The sequence below is a fragment of the Rousettus aegyptiacus genome, unplaced genomic scaffold (genome assembly GCF_014176215.1).
Source record: "Rousettus aegyptiacus isolate mRouAeg1 unplaced genomic scaffold, mRouAeg1.p scaffold_m13_p_3, whole genome shotgun sequence".
NCBI classification, from domain to species: domain Eukaryota; kingdom Metazoa; phylum Chordata; class Mammalia; order Chiroptera; family Pteropodidae; genus Rousettus; species Rousettus aegyptiacus.
Genome location: NW_023416306.1, coordinates 62,450,258 through 62,463,852, shown reverse-complemented (window position 1 = coordinate 62,463,852; position 13,595 = coordinate 62,450,258). Strand labels below are relative to the sequence as shown.

Genomic DNA, 13,595 nt, shown 5'->3' with positions numbered 1-13,595 from the left:
ATTTCCAAACCATGAACACAGTATGTTGTTTCTCTCGTTTAGGTCCTTAATTCCAGCAATGTTTTGTAGTTTTCAGTGCATAAGTATCACAACTACTTAGTTAAATAAATTCCTAAGTATTTTACTCTTTTCGATGCTATTAAAAAGTGGATTGTTTTTTCTTAACCTACTTTTTGGATTGTTCATTGCTAGTGTATAGAAATACAACTGATTTTTGTGTGTTGATCTTTTATCCTGCAGCCTCACTGATTTTGTCTATTAGCCCTACTAGAATTTTATGTTTGTGTGCATGTCTATTGTGTGAATTCTTTAAGAGTTTCTATATATATAATCATGTCATCTGCAAAAAAGGGTAGTTTTACTTGTTCTCTTCCAGTTCGAATGGTTCTTATTTCATTTTTCTTGCCCAACTGTTCTGTTCAGAACTTTCAGGACCATGCTGATTATAGAATTTTGAATGGAAGCCTAAAAGCAAACATTCTTGTCTTACTTCTGATCTTAGTGGGAAATCCTTCAGTCTTTCACCATTGAATATGATGTTAGCTATCATTTCTTCATAAATGCCCTATCATATTGAGGAAGTTCTCTTCTAGTCTTAGTTTGTTGAATATTTTTATTATGAAAGACAGTTGGGTTTTATAAAATTATTTTACTGCATTGAGATAATCATGTTTTATTTCTCTCTTTATTCTATTAACATAGTATATTACATTGATTGATTTTCATATGTTGAACCCCTGGCATTTCTGGGATAACTCTCAGTTATTGTTGGTGTGTAATCCTTTTAACATTCTGCTGGATCGAGTTTGCAAATATTTTTATTTATTTATTTATTTTTGCATCTCTGTGCATAGGGAATATTCGTCTGTAGTCTTCTTTTCTTGTGACATCTTTGTCTGGTTTCAGCATCAGGGTAATGTTGGCCCCATTGAATGAGTTAGGAAATGTTCACTACTCTTCTATTTCTTGGAAGAGTTTGAGAAGAACTGGTGTTAATTGTTCTCTAAACTTTTGATACAATTCACTAGGCAAGCCATCTAGTCCTGGGCTTTACTTTGCGCACGCGTGTGTGTGGGGAGGGGGAGGGGTGACTACTGATTTAGTCTCTTGTTATAAGTCTTCTAATTTTTTTTGAGTCAGTTTTGTTAGTTTGTGTGTTCCCAGGAATTTTGTCCATTTCATGTAGGTTACTTAATGTGTTGGTATACAATCGTTCATAATTTTCTCTTATAATCCTTTTTTATCTCCTTAAGGTTGCTAGTAATGTCCCTATTATGCTGTGTTTAAGTCATCTTTTTCTTTTTCAAACATTTATTTGGTTGCTGTAAATCTTTGACTATTTTCCAGAGTTCCCATAAAGTCAATTCTGACAGTTATCTCTTTAGTGTTTCTGTGTAGGAATTGGCTCTTGGAGCTTCCTACTCTGTCATTTTCACTAACGCCGCTTCAATTTTCTTGTTTGTTTTGTTTCGTTTTAGAGCATAAGGACAGAGTGCCTCTGATATGCCAAGCTTCTTTCTCCATATATCCCCTGTGACTGAGACTCAACGCCCCAATGCCCTGCCTTCCCATTCAGGGTCTCTGGCCCCACCATATCTCTGAACCTTTCTAGCTCTAACACTCAGCTATCTCTTTCCAAATTTTCTCCACTCTCCCTCCTCCTTCTCCCTTCCGTCCCCACTGTAGGAGCTGGCTCCTCTCCACAATTCCTCTCCTGCGTGCGCTCATACACACTGTTTCGGAGACTCCTCAGATGCAGTCACTTCCGTACTCCTTGCCCACAGTCTCCTTTAGGATGGGCGCCTCAGCTAGAGCACAGGCAGGTGCTATTTTAAAGCCCAAAGGCCTCAGGCAGGATTGAGTGTGCCTCCCAGGCCCTCTCACAGGTACGTACTAGCAGGTTCTCCGCTGCGCGGTTCCGGAACACGCTGAGCACGCGTACTCCGGGCACAGCCCGCAGCTGGAAGCGCTTGGTGACTGAGCCGCGCGCCTGGCTCTGGATCTAATAAGTGTGGAGTGAGAAACTCTTTCGGCTTTGTCTTGTTAAAAAAAAAAAAAAGAAAGAAGGAAAGAAAGAAAGAAGGAAAGAAGGAAGGAAGGAAGGAAGGAAGGAAGGAAGGAAGGAAGAAGTAAGGAAGTAATGATTAACGAAAGCCTAACAGAGCACGAATCCACGCCACGACTCCACACTCAAGCACTCCGTAAGACCCATCCCGCCCGCCCCGCCTCCCTCCCTCCCTCCACGCCCGCCAGCCCGCACCCCAGCCCCCGCCCGGGGGCATCAGGGAGAAGGAAGGTGAGTGAAAGAGAACAAAGGGAGGAGTTTTAAGTCTTTTCAAAGTCGTAAGTGTGGGAGAAAGCTGAGAAAGCTTTGCAACGATTACGGCTGACACTTTCAGAGCCAACCAGCGGTGGAGGATAAAAAAGGCACTGCTGAATTGAAAAATTTTCAGCTTCCGTGGGGCAATTGGGAGTCTGCAGCTTGGGAGAGGAGTCCTGGGGCCCAGCCGTGCCACAGGTTAGAAAATGGCTGTGGTGCCCAGGTCCCGGAGTACCCCCTGGGATGGCCCCAGGGGAAGGGCTTCCTGCACCTCCTCCCAGATCTCACATAATGTTCAAGTAATAAGCATGAGAGAGAATCTGTTGCATAACCTCTCTTCCAGCTTGGGAGGGGGTAGGGGGTTAGGGAAGAGGATTGTCGGAATCTTTGACATTCCTTGGTTTATAAATGCATCACTTCAATCTCTGACTCCATCGTCACATGGCATCATTATCCTCTGAGTCTCTCTGTGTTGTCAAATCTCTTCTTTTCTCTTATAAGTCCATCCGTCATTGGGCCCACTCTAAAGCCAGCATTATCTCATGCTGAGATCCTTAATTTAATTGCATCTGCAAAGACCCTATTTCCAAATAAACTCACATCAATAGGTACTAGGGATTTGGACTTGGACATATATCTTTTTGAAATACACTATTCAACTTACTCCACTGCCTAATTCATGTTTTTCCCCCTAGACCCTAAAGAATAATAATAATAATAATAATAATAATAATAATAATAATAAACATAAACGTTTAGGACCAGAGATAAATTTTTTCAGAGACTAGCCCCAAACCTAAAAGCTCTTGAAAAGCAGTCTAAGACATCCAGAATCTCTGGTAAATAAAATCGGAGCTCTGACTGGATGTGCATTTTTAGAGTAAGCCGAAGAGGATAGGGATGTGAATTTTGTGGCTATTAGAAAAAATTTGGACAAGATTTCTTTCCCAAAAACTGGTGAGGACACTAACAGGAATGATCTCTTAATAGGACCAGGTGGGTTAAGAAAGATAAATTGGCACACAGGATTAGCTCAGACTGATGAAGAGGAGAGTAGTAGAATAGAGTGGGGCTGCTTTCCTCAGGCAGAGTGAGGGCTGTCTTCTGGTGCACTCTCCTATGGTGCATTTAGATACAATCACAGAACATAATCTTGTTTTAATGTACCTAGAGAAAATTAGTGTTACGTTTCTATTTTATCAAACATTTTCAGAAACAATATCTCAATGAATTGTTGCAACTCCTCATAAGACATTGCGATTCCAAATTTAAAATCAGGAAATAGAGAATTGGAGAGATTGCACAATTTTCTGAGGGCATGAGAATCCTCCAGGCTTTCAATTGTGATACAGAGATTGCAGAAACTTTCTCAACTATTATTTACTTTACCCACTTTATAAATGAGGAAGCTGAAGCTTAGGTGCCATAGGTGGCCCAACCACATACATCTAGTGACTGGTGGATCCAGTATTTGATCCTAGTTTTGTTCAGAAGTTCATAGACTATGGCCATTGATCCTGACATTGCTCTAGACTGGGTAGTTTAGGGCTTTGACTTTTCTTAAAAAGGCATCTGAGATTAAAACCACCCTGCTTCTCATGCCTGGTTTTAGCAGAGACCTCAATATAAGTACTCCTGATCAATTTCCCCTACCTCCCCTTCATTCCCATAATGCACTATACTTCTTTGTCCTTAACCCAAACCTCTCCCACCTCCCAAACTTTCTACTGTGCTTTCTGGTACACCTACTACATAATCAGCCAGTGTCCTATGGCCTCAGTTTCTTCTTAGTTAAGTTTCTGCCTCCCTTTGGTATAAATGCTATCCGACACTCCCTGGAGGACACTGAATTTCCAGCAGGTTTCCTAAGTAGAAGCTTTTATTCCCTCTCATAAGCAACCTATCTGAAAGTCAGGAAGTGAATTTGAGACCCTCCTTATTTACTATTGTCTTTGCCCTAACTGTTATGGATTGAACTGTGTGCCCCCAAAATACATATGTTGAAGTCCTAGCCTCGAATAGCTCAAAATATGACCTTATTTTGAAATAGGGTCATTGCAAATATAATTAGTTAAGATGATTGATTCAATATGACTTGTGTCCTTATACAAAGGGGAAACTTAGATACAGATACGTGCACAGGGAGAACGCCATATGAAGATGATTGCAGAGATCTACAGGCCAAGGAACAGCGAAGATATTTCCAGCAAACAACCAGAATCTAGAGGAGAGGCATGGAGCAGATTGTCCCTCACCACTCTCAAAAATAATCTTATTGACACCTTGATCTCAGACTCCTAGCCTTCAGAATTGTGAGACAATAAGTATCTGTTGTTTAAGCCACACAGTTCATGATACTTTGTTATGGAAGCCCTAGCAAGCTAATATACTAACCCTCTGGTAAAAATCCTTTTTAAGACTCAGACCACTCAACCTAACTCATCCTTCGGATCTCAATTTAATGTTTGTTTCCTTAAGGATACTTCTTTGATCAGGGTCTTTGATATAAACTCTCCCAGAATGATTTTCCTTCTTTTTGGAGCACATATTTACCTCAGTTTGCAATTGCACAAATGTTAGTGTCATTTGATTAATATTTGGCTTTACCTCTAGTCTCTAAACTCCATGACCCCAGCAAAAGTTTCTGTTTTGCTTACCATCATATCCCCAAAGTAGGTGCTCGGCAAATATTTATTGTGAATTAAAGCATTGCATTGTTTTAGAAGTTAATTCCTTTTTAAAATACAAATAACCTTTGACAAATATAATCCACCAAGCCATCCGATATTTAATATGTACATGAAGTTTAGGCCTAAGAGGGCTCTGAGTTTTGTGTTATAATTTCTTCCTAAATGAAATTTGGTTTCTTTTTGAATCCTATTCCCTGCTTGTGTCTATTTTGACCATTATTTTATTGACTTTTTTTTTTTTTGGCTTATTTAAGGCTTTTATTGACAGTCCTGTGGTCTCCAGAATCTTCGTCATAGTCTTTAGCAGCATTTGCCTTAGATACTTTTTAGGAAAGTTGGGGCAACTACTGTCACATTTTAATAGGTGTTATCTTCCCAATGGGAGCTCGGATGGCAGATGTTGTGCAGGGGTTTCAGACATAAAAGTGGATTAAGATGCTAGACATAGAAGATAGAAACATATCAGAATGCAGCTGCATAATTTTTAATTTAATATAAAATTTTAGTACATATTATATTTGCAGGGCTTAAAAAAATCAAATATTATTACTATATGGTATTGTGGTATAATAAAAAATATATTTGATCTTTGCTAACTCACCCTCCCCTCCCCACACACACACATACACATTCTTTTTTTTCCTGGCACAGAGCTGCCAGGAAATTCCTGAATGATAGAAGTGTCTTTTGTATGCTAATGAATGAGTCATAGTCAAGTCTTCCAGATAGCTTCAAATTGGGGACCAGTCGCTAGGAAGATCAAGCCATGATAAGAGGATTGGAACTGTCAGTCTCCCTCCCCACCTCAGAGGAGGAGAGGGGGATGAAGATTGAGTTCAGTCACCAATGGCCAATGATTTCATCGATCATGTCTATGCAATGAAACTGCCATGTAACCCCCTAAACAGTGAGATTCAGAGGGCTTATGAGTTTGTAAGCTTTTGATGAGTTAAGAGGTGGTGTGCCTGAAGAGGGCGCGGTTAAGCAACACCCCCACATACATTTGGATAGCCAAATGACAAGTTGATACACAAAATGTGGTATCATTCAACCTAAAAAATAACAGAATACTGACACGTGCTACGTTGTGGATGAACCTTCAAACATAAGGCCAAGCAGAAAAACTTATGTCTACAAAAGGCCACATATTGTATAATTATTTTTATTTGCAATATCTAGAATAGCCAATTCCATAGAGACAGAAAGTAAAATTGTAGTTTCCAGGGCCTAGGGGAAGTGAGAAGTAAGGAGCAACTACTAAGATACAGGGATTCTTCTGGAGGTGATGAAAATATTCTGGAGTTAGATCATGATGATGGTAGCACCACTCTGAATATATTGTAAACCACTGACTGGTATACTTCAGAAGTGTGAACTTCATGGTATGTGAATTATATCACATTAAAGCTGTTATTGAAAACAAACAGAGACACCACCATCTCTTAGGAAAAAATCCCCAAATCTTTCAGTGACTTTCATGACTATAATGTCTCTTTTACCTCATCTACTACTATTTTTCACTGGAATATTTTGCTTTAGCCACAGTAGCCTCCTTGCCATTCTTCAGACAAGCCAGGCACTCTCCCAACTTAAGGTCTTAGAACTGTTCTCTCTACCTGGAATCCTCTTCACCAAAGACTAATTATCTCATCACTATGTGTCATTTTCTTATGCTGACCAACCTGTTTAATGTTGCTTACAACATGTGCATTCCTCTGCTGACTCTCCTTATACTACACTAGTTTTTCTTTTCCTCCTAGTACCTCGACTTTCAAACACACTGTAAAATTTACTTGTTTCTTATATATTTTAGCTATTGTTTATTTTTATTCCTTAATGCTAAAATGCAAACTTTTGAAAGGCAGGAATCTCTTGTCTGTTTTGGCAATTGCTGTAAGTACTTGTAGCAATGCCTGGCACAAAGTAGGCATTTTAAGCATATTTTTGATAAATAAATGATAGGCTTCCTTTCAAATATATAAAGAACATTTTCTTTCAATTAGACTCTTTATGAAGAGAATACAAGTGACTGCTACATAACAAATGAATGAATAAAAGAAACAAATCCCATTTTCTAATACTTAAAAGTTGTTGATCATGTCCCTTTTTTGAGTCAGGCCAGGAGGTTTACAGTTCTCTCGTACAATGTAACACTGCAGAAGACATCACTGTCATGTAAAGGGTAAACAGCATAAAGAGCATGGAATTTAGAGACAGACCATATGGATCTGATCCTGGTTATGCCACTGTTAACTGTGAGTGACTTGGATGAATAACTTAACATCTCGAGCATCAGTTTCCTCATCTGTGAAATGTGGAATTTGATGGTATCTGCCTCACAAATGTGTTGCGAGAACCAAAATATTTAATGCTTGCTTATTAAATAAATAGCGTACTGTCTGGCACGTGGACAGCGTTAAATGAACATTATTTTTATTCTTACAACATAGTATTTTTTAATAATTTTTTTATTTTTCAATTATAATTGGGATACAATATTATATTAGTTTCAGGTGTACAGCATAGTGATTAAAGATCTATATAACTCACAAAGTGATCACCCCAATAAATCTAGTGTCTCTCTGCCCACATACATATTTATTATAATATCATTGACTATATTCTTTATGCTATATTTTGTATCTCCATGACTATTTGTAACCACCTATTTGTACTTCTTAATCTTTTTTCCCTTTTTCAATGACCCCCCCAACCCCCATCTGGTGACCCTCAAAATGTTCTCCATATCTATATGAGTGTTTCTGGGTTTTTCGTTGTTGTTATTTTGTTCTTTAGTCATTCTCTGTCTGACTTACTCCGTTCTCCCCCTTGTAAGGATGAAGGTAGGACTGATCAGTTATTTACAAATATAGAAGGAATCATTTATACTACTGATGTTGAGGAATAATAGAAATGTCAAGTGTTAAGAGAGAGTACAAGAGAATGAAAATGATCCACAATAGAGTTAAATTCATGACATAGTGGGATACTCTATTATGGTTTTGTTGTTCAGTATAGAACTTGAGAATTCTCAGAGTTAATCTTCATAAAAGGCAATATGAAGGATTCTTGTAGTGAAAAAAAATGTTTTGTATTTAACTGTATTAATGGCTGTGATATTTTACTATAGTTTTTCAAGATATTACCATTGGGTAGATAAAGGATATCTATGATCTGTCTGTATTCTTTCCTAGAGTTGCCTGTGAATCTCAAAATGAAAAGCTTAATTAAAAATAATAAAACAAAATATACTTTAGATATTCTAAAAAGCTGATCAATGTTTTGTTTGGATGACGAAATTAAAGGAAATTTAAATACTTTTCTTGTGACATATATATATCTTTTATATTTTTGCACAGGAATTTCTTTGGGAGTAAAAAAAAAAAGTATCATTTACCTGAAATTTAATGAAACCTTTTGAAATACATTGATAGCTCTGCTTTATTATATACAAACTATTAAGCATTAAGAGTATTATGTGACAGCCTTTACAGGTCAGTGCATTAGAACGTAGTGTAAATTAAACACTGCTAACCACCATGTGTCTCTGTTGTCTAAACAGCCAAAATCTAGATTAGCTGACCCCAACATCTGTCATTGTGCTTAGTTATATCACATATTGTTTCTTCAATAAGCATTTCCAACTCTCTACTTCACCCTTAACTCAACCACATTCCTTCATAGAATTTCATGCTCTTAATTAGTGGAAAATACCTGTGATTTAACATTAGTTTTAATTGCTGGGTTTGGCCTTCAGTTGTCAGGCTATTCTGTGAATTTACTGAATTACCACCAAGCATTTGTTGACAGGAAAAGAGATGAATCAACTTCTCTTTTTCTTCTTAAAGGAATTTGTTTATTAAAACATAGGGCAGAGTTCACTGTATATTCTGGTAATTCTTTCCCCTGATTCATAACTTCTATTGCTGATGATGACATCTGCTGTTGTACTGATAAATGTTCTTTAGTAGGTAATCTTTTATCATTAGTTACTGTTAAGAATTTTACTTTCATTAGTTACTGTTAAGAATTTTACTTTATCTGGAATTCTGCAGTTTTACCACCATTAGTTTAGGGATGAATTTAATTTCTCCAGCCTGGAACTTTTGTCTCCTGAATTTAAGTATTTCAGTGTCTCCACAATTTTGGTAAATGTTTCGGCCTTCGTATTTTCCTCAAACATTGCCTCTCAATCCTCCATTCTGTTATTCTCTCTGTTCGTTCCACCTGGTACTTCTATTAGTTTTTATGTTACTCCTCTTTTATACCATTTCATTTAACATCTCTCGCATATTCTTCTCTCTCTCTCTTTCCCACCCCCTCACTTTTAAAAAACTATTTTTTATTAAAATATATAGGTAACATACAATATTATATTTGTTTCAGGTGTGCATCATAGTTATTCAGCATTTATATACCTAAAGAAGTGATCACCATGATAAATCCAGCAACCATTTGACACCGTACGATGCTATCACAATCTTATTGCCTATATTCACTATGCTATATATTACATTCCCATGACTTATTTATTTTATACCTGGAAATTTTCCTTTATCATTTTCCTTCTTTAAAAAATTTTTCAATTACAGTTGACATTCGGTATTATTTTGTATTAGTTTCAGATGTACAGCCTAGTGGTTAGACATTTATATAATGTTCTAAGTGATTTCCCTGACTAGGCTAGTACACACTGGGACTATACATAGTTATTACCATATCATTGACTATATTCCCTATGCTGTACTTCACATCCCCATGACTGTTTTGTAACTAGCAATTTGTACTTATTAATCCCTTCACCTTTTTCACCATGTGCCCAAACCTTCCCATCTGGCAACTATCAGCTTGTTCCCTGCATCTATGAGTCTGTTTCTGTTTTGTCTGTTTATTTATTTTGTTCTTTAGATTCCACATATATGTGAGATCATATAGTATTTGTCCTTTTCTGTCTGACGTATTTCACTTAGCATAATACCTTCCAGGTCCACCCATGTTGTCACAAATGGTAACATTTCATCACTTTTTGTGGTCGAGTAATATTCTATCATATAGATATACCACTTCTTTATCTAATCATCTTTTGATGGGCGCTTAGGTTGCTTCCATATCTTGGTTACTGAGTAATGCTGCAATTAACATACGGGTGCATATATCTTTTTGAATTAGTGTTTTGAATGTCTTCAAATAAATACCCAGAAGTGGAATTGCTGGGTCATAAGGTAGTTATATTTTTAGTTTTTTTTAAGAGATGCCATACTGCTTTTTATAATGGCTATACCAATTTGTAATCTCACCAACAATGCACAAGGGTTTCCTTTTCTCCTCATCCTCACCAATACTTGTTATTTGTTGATTTATTGATGATAGCCATTCTGACAGATGTGAGGTGATATCTCATTTGGTTTTCATTTGCATTTTTCTAATGTTTAGTGACATTGAGTATCTTTGCATTTGTCTATTGGCCATCTGTATGTCCTCTTTGGATAAATGCTTATTTAGGTCCTCTGCCCATTTTTTAATTGGATGAATTTTTTTTAGTGTTAAGTTGTGTAAGTTCTTTATAAATTTTGGGTATTAACCCCTTATTAGATAATATTATTGGTGAATATCTTCTTCTGATTGGCAGGTTGTCTTTCCATTTTGTCGATGGTTTCCTTTGCTGTGCAATAAACTTCTAGTTTGATGCAGTCTCGTTTGTTTATTTTTCCTTTTGTTTTCCTTGCCTGAGGCAACATATCAGAAAAAAATATTACTAAGAGCAATGTCAAAGAGTTTAGTGCTTACGTTTTCTTCTAGGAGATTTATGGTTTACAGTCTTACATTTAAGTCTTTAATCCATTTTAAGTTTACTATTGTATATAGTGTAAGTAGGTGGTCTAGTTTCATTATTTTCATATATCCGTTCAGTTTTCCCAACATCATTTATTGAATAGACTATCTTTATTCTGCTGTATAGGGTTTCTTTTTTTGTCATAAATTAATTGGCCATATAGGCATAGGTCTATTTCTGGACTCTCAATTCTGTCCCATTGATCTATATGTCTGTTTTTATGTGAGTTCCATACTGTTTTGATTACTATAGCCTTGTAGTATAGTTTGATATCAGGTAGTGTGATACCTTCAACTTTGTTCTTCTTTCTATGGCTATTTGGGGTTTTTTATGATTCCATACAATTTTTAGGATTATTTGTTTGTGTTCTGTGAAAAATGCTGTTGGTATGTTGATAGCGATTGCACTGATTGCTTCGCATAGTATGGACATTTTAACGATGTTAATTCTTCCTATTTGTGAGCACGGTATATGCTTCCATTTATTCTTATCTTCTTCAGTGTCTTATAGTTTTTTATTATAAATCTTTTACATCTTTGATTAAATTTATTCCTAAGTATTTTATTTATTTTTTGATGCAATTGTAAATGGTGATATTCTTGTGAGGCCTGAAAGAAGGAAATAGAAGCAAAATGCTCTGGGAGGATTCAACTAAAACCTAAGCTACGTGGGATTTTCATGGATAAAGCCACACTTAAAATGAACTCATATTCCAAAACACAAAACTTAAAAGGCAAAATTTTCCATGAACAAATATCAGCAGATGAGAAGATAGCCTGGTTACGTTCGTAAAAACTTGAGATAAAAGAGACATCAGCTCAAATTGTCAAATAAGTAGAAGATGACAAAGGATATGAAAACATAATAAAAAGTAAAAATATATGTTTTTAAGTGTACTTTAGTAAAAGAGAATAATGGAAATAAAAAATATAGTTATTAGAAATAAGAATCATTGGAAGGGTTAAATAGCAGATGAACACCTGCTGTAAAGAGAGTGTGGTCAGCTGGATAACAGACCTGAATAAATACCCAGAATAAGAGAAGAAGGTGGAGAGGAAGTCCTAGCCACAGTAGTCAGACAAGAAAAAGAAATTAAAAGCATCTAAATTAGGAAGAAGGAAAACTGTCATTATTTGCAGATGACATGATACTATACAGAGAGAACTCTAGAGAGTCTACCAAAAAATTATTAGAACTGATAAGTAAATTCAGTAACATAGCAGAGTATAAAATTAATATTTATAAATAAGTTGCATTTCTATACACCAATAGCTTTTTTTCCAAGGTATGTTGGCTTTAATTTATTGCCTTCTAATCACTGAAGAATAATAAGATCAAAATCTCATGACATTAGCCCTAAGCAGTTTTAAATCTTCCTTCCCAAAATTATAATTTCTGAACAATGTTGACCCTAATGGGTTGAGAGAATTATCTGCTGAAAATACAATATTAAAAATCAACCCTTCTTCTGGACAAGATGGCAAGGGCGAGACTGGAGTGACTCTACTTTGACATCAAGTTATCAGCAAATGAGCCACGATTAATATAGTTATAATCAGTCATGTAGCTCTTGGGAAATCCACAGTTGTAAAAGTTATTTCTGAAGTTCACACTGTTAGATTAGAAAATGAACTAGAAAGAAATGTTACAATCAAGCTTGGATATGCTAATGCTAAGATTTATAAACTTGATGACCCAAGGTTGTCCTCAGCCAGAATGTTATAGATTCTGTGGAAATAGTACACTCGATGAGTTTCCTACAAACGTTCCAGGGACCAAAGGGAACCTCAAATTAGTCAGGCATATCTCCTTTGTCGACTGTCCTGGCTATGATATTTTGATGGCTACTATGTTGAACAGTGCAGCAGAGATGGGTACAGCTCTTTCTGTGTTAGCTGGTAATCTTGTCCTCAGCTTTAGACTTCGGAACACTTGGCTGCTATAGAAATCATGAAACTGATTCTACAAAATAAAATTGATTTGGTAAAAAAAAAAAAAGGCCAGGCTAAAGGATGGTATGAACAGATCCTTGCATTTGTACAAGGTACAGTAGCAGGAGCTCCTATTTTTCCAATTTCTGCTTAGCTGAAATATAATATTGAAGTTGTCTATGAATACATGGTAAAGAAAATTCCAGTGCCCCCCAAGAAACTTTACTTTAGAACCCTGACTTACTGTTGTTATTAGATTCTTTGATGTCAACAAACCTGACCGTGAAGTTGATGACTTTAAGAGAGGTATAGCTGGTGGTAATATTCTAAGAGGAGTGTTAAAAGTGGGCTAGGAGATAGAAGTCAGATCTGGTATCATTTCCAAAGATAGTTAAAGAAAACTCATGTGTAAACCAATCTTCCAAAACTGTACCACCGTTTGCAGAACATAATGATCTTAGATACGCTGCTCCAGGAGGTCTTTTGAGAACAGGAACAAAAGCTAACCTCGCTTTGTGTTGGACTGACAGACTGATGCGGCAGGTACTTGGTGCAGTTGGAGCTTTACCTGAGAACTTCACAGAATTGGAAATTCCCTATTTCCTGCTTAAATGGCTTCCAGGTATATATATTGAAGAAGGCAAGATAGTAGCAAAGGTGCAAAAATTGTCTAAGAATGAAGTGCTAATGATAAGCATAGGATTTCTGTCGACAGGAGGAATTAGTGTAGTCGAGGCTGATTTGGCAAAATCTTTTTGACTAATCCTGTGTACACAGAAGTAGAAAAAATTGCCCTTAACTGAAAAATTGAGAAACACTGA

At 36.5% G+C, this 13,595-nt stretch overlaps 1 pseudogene; it reads left to right on the top strand.

The window, feature by feature from the left end:
* Positions 1-7,210: 7,210 nt before the first annotated feature.
* LOC107506754 lies at positions 7,211-13,595 on the top strand (annotated as a pseudogene).